Source organism: Cricetulus griseus, chromosome 2, assembly GCF_003668045.3.
Source record: "Cricetulus griseus strain 17A/GY chromosome 2, alternate assembly CriGri-PICRH-1.0, whole genome shotgun sequence".
NCBI lineage: Eukaryota > Metazoa > Chordata > Mammalia > Rodentia > Cricetidae > Cricetulus > Cricetulus griseus.
This window is the reverse complement of record NC_048595.1, coordinates 224,178,036-224,182,086: the sequence shown is the minus strand read 5'-3', so window position 1 is coordinate 224,182,086 and position 4,051 is coordinate 224,178,036. Positions and strand designations below refer to the sequence as shown.

The window sequence follows — 4,051 nt, the reverse complement described above, 5'->3', positions numbered from 1 at the left end:
TTCATTGTGTGGCTTATTCCTAGTCTTTATTTTAATGTCTTGGCCCCAAGACAGCCTTTCTGTAACAAAGTAAGCAGTGCTATTTTAAACACACCCACACACACAGACGCACACACTTATTTCTGTTTGAGTTTTACTCAGAAAATATATTATAAATAAGTTTTTCCCTCTTGTGAGGTCAGGACATTTTTCACATAGTAGGAAATGATGTAGAAGGTAGTGGTTTGATAAGTAACCCAGTAGAGTGTGTATTATAAGTAAATAGGAATATTTTGCCTCGATTTATTAACATTGAATATAAATAACTATAAAAATAAGTTTCCAACATAAGGATGATTGGAAAGAATATCTATTTCAGTAAGATAATTAATACTAGTTTCCTTGGTATGTATAAAGAATTAGACCCCAGTACTAGAAGGTAGAGGTAGACTGTAAGTTTGGGCCATCTAGTCTATATAATGAGTTCCACGCCAGCCTAGGACACATAGTTAGGCCCTGTCTCACAAATAAAAATCCCAACACTGGAGATGAGACAGGAGGATTGCTACAAGTTTGAGGCCAGCCCTAGACTCTGCCTAAGAAAACAAAGTAAGGGGTTGGAGAGATCGCTCAGTGGTTAAGGGCACTAACTGCTCTTTCAGAGGCCCTGAGTTCAAGTCACACCAACCAAATGGTGGCTCACAACAATCTGTAATGGGATCTGATGCCCTCTTCTGGCATCAAGGCATACATGCAGATAGACCACTCATAAATAAAATAAATAAATAAATCTTAATAAAACAAATAAAATGGATGGACAGAAGCAGAATGAAGTCAGGCAGCTGATGGAGAGATGTTCCATGAGGCTGACTCCCTTAGGAAGATGGAGGCTGGCGCTTTGAATGTGATGCCTCCAGAGGCTTATATATAGGAATCCTTGGTCTCCAGTTGATGGAGGAGAGGCCTTGTCGGAGAAGGTGTGTCCCTGGGGTGGGCTCTCGGGACTGGCCATCAGAAGAGATTGCTGTCTGCACATCCCAGGCATTTCTAGCCCTTCTGAAACATGGAGATGACACTCATCTGATTATACGTATGGCTCATGGAGGTATATATTTTTCTATTGAGTTGTAGGACCTACATTAAGTGGGTAAAGGCACTTTTTTCTTTTGGTTTTTCCAGACGGTTTCACTGTGGCTTTGAAGGCTGTCCTGGCACTCACTCTTGTAGACTCGAACTCATAGAGATCCACCTGCCTCTGCCTTCCGAGGGCTGGGATTTAAGGGGTGCAACACCACTGCCCGACAACCAGGTAAAGGCACTTTCTTTTTTTTTTTTTTTCTCCAAATAATATAGATATATATTCTTTTTTTTTAACCTCTTGCAATAAAACTTATAGAAAAAATAGACAAATATGTACATGCAATTTACAGCTTTTCCAACTTAATCCTTGTGCTTCACTTGAATTGTTCATGTTCACTTTTCAACATTATCAACACAGTCTTCCAGTGTCTTCTCGCCTAAGCCAGGGCAGTGGGTCTCTGTGGAGCCCACTCAGAGAGTGTATGTGGTCATACTTGAATGAAGGCACTTCAACTCTGCTCGAAGAAAATACTAGTATGATCCTTTTGTAAAATTATCTTTTTCTCTGAAAAAGGCAAGCAAGGGTACATGCACAGTGCAGAGAAACTGTCAGGGTGGGTGGGGATGCTTGTAGGGCCTGGTTAGGCACAGTTAAGGGGTCCCGAGGATCCAACAAGCACCTCCATGATGTGGTCTAGCTTGTGAGATCCATTTTGAAAGGCAGACTTGGGGCAACAGGCTGACCGCTGTAGGGGCCAGGGTCTTGAGGAGCTCATCAGCTGACACAGGGGCCATTTTTGAGACTGTCCCTGATGTAGATGCGCAAGGGTCAAAATCATACATGGATGTGTCAATGTCAGCAAACAAGATGTCGCCCAGGGTCAAGTCTGTCAGGAAACCTGTGGAGGTGGTTATTTCAAAATTCCCAGGCAGGGAGTCATCTGTGCGGCCTTCCTGGGGCCCTTTGGGCTTCTGGATGCTGGACTCACTGGAGGTTCCTTTTGGGCTGTCAGGCACCGCTGACGTGGCCATGGCAGCCTCTGTGGAGGTAGATGTGGGACAGAGCTCCTCAATGTCATCCAAGGCTGAGGAGAAGATGTCCTTTTCTGGTGGGAGGGCTGCATAAGACAGTCTGGTAGGAGCTGCAGGGGGCGCAGCCTGCAAAGTGCAAGCCTGATAACTGAGTTTCATTTCTGGGATTCACATGATAGAATGAGAAAGAGTGGTCAGCTGAATGCTAGTTATCCAAAGGGCTAATTGGGCCTGGACAATCTACTTCCAAAGTGGCCCCACTTGTGTATGGGTGGAGAAATTCCACCTATAGTGTCTCAGGTGCTAAGAGTTTTTGGTAGGGAGTGTGATGACACTCAACAGTGACACATTAATAGGAATACCACACCTATTTATTGGCTATACATTTTGCACAGCAGGCAAGCAGGTTTGTGTCAAAAAAAAAAAAAAAAAAAAGCATAGTCTGAGTTGTTGGACTAAGGCCAGTGTAGTGGTTTGGATGAGAGTGGCCCCATAGGTTCATGTTTGAATGCTTATACTTGTTTGGGAAGGATTAAGCAGTGTGGCCTTGGAAGAGGTGTGTCACTGGAGGTGGGATTTGAGGTTTCAAAAGCCCACACCAGACCCCAGGTATGACCGTTGCCCTTGGGTCAGAATGTAAAGCTCTCAGCTACTGCTCCAGTACCATGCCTCTGTTCCCTGCCATGATGATCATGGACTCTTTGAACTGTAAGCAAGCTCCCAGTTAAATGCTTCCTGTTCTGAATTGGGGGAGGGGGTAGGGACTAGCCGCCTGGAATTGGCCATAGAGAAGCCAGGAATATGGATAGAGAAGACACACAGAAAGGAAAGAGTGGGGACTGGAGTTTGGCACTTCCTTCTGTTTTGAGGGGAGTAAAGAGACAGTCTATTGATGGGTCTCTGGCTAAAAAAGCAAGGTCAGCAGGTTGCTTCTTGGCTTCTCTGATCTAGCAGGTTTTCACCCCCACATCTGACTTCCAAGTTGGTAAACAGAACAATAGAGACTCAGTTTAAACCTGCAGCCTCAGCAGAGCCAGAGCAGCACCGGGCAGCCCTCCTGGCTGTGACCTGAATGGCCAGCTGAGTACTGACTGAGGGGCCGTGGGTCCACACAGGATAATTAAAATAGAAGTAGATTCATGTGCAAATGCTAAGCTGACAGAAAAACACCACAAGAGGTTAGTTATAGCAAAATGACTAGGAAGAAGGGTTAGTTAACAAGACAGATTTGTACAGATTTCTTCCAGCTTGACTTCCCACCTCTAGTGACAGGAGTGTGGTTCAGGGAGGGCACCCTCCCTTCCCCATTCTGGGTTTCATCTCCTTTTACAAAGGTTATGAGTGTTTCTTGCAGCTGTTGCTGAATCAGCTTTCTCAGAACAGCAGGCGGGAGAGGCATGTTTTGCACCCATTCTTTTGACTACTGGACCAACTGAGCTACTTGCAGACTATTTTCAGGAGGCTCAGTCTTCAGAAGGCAGCAGTGTCTCCAGGGTCCTGTTGAGTGCCCTTGTAGGATGGCAGCTGGTTTCCCCTATGTGATGGATACAGGACAGTAAGGGAGGAATCACAAAGGCTTTAAAAGAATTGTTTTTGAGATCATAATATAATTACATCATTTCCCCCTTTTTTCTCTCCAAAATTTCTCATATACCCCTCCTTATTCTCTTTTAAATTCATGGCCTCTTTTTTATTACTGTCGAGTCTCCTAGGGATGTCAGAAGCTATACCCATAGTTTGACCAACATGACTGCCCAAATAGAAGCTTGAACAAAGACACCAATAGATGTGCTAACATGGACAAGACAAAGGCTTTTATCACTGTCAACAAAAGTTCCCATGGGCTGGTGAAATGGCTCAATTCCCAGCAACCACATGGTAGCTCACAACCATCTGTAATGAGATCTGGTGCTTTCTTCTGTCATGCAGGTATATATGCAGGTAGAACACTGTACATAAT

The 4,051-nt window shown here is 44.6% G+C and overlaps 1 pseudogene; it reads right to left on the bottom strand.

Annotated features, from left to right (window-relative positions):
- Positions 1 to 1,352: 1,352 nt before the first annotated feature.
- On the bottom strand, positions 1,353 to 3,625 carry LOC100756164 (annotated as a pseudogene).
- Between the last annotated feature and the right edge of the window lie 426 nt (positions 3,626 to 4,051).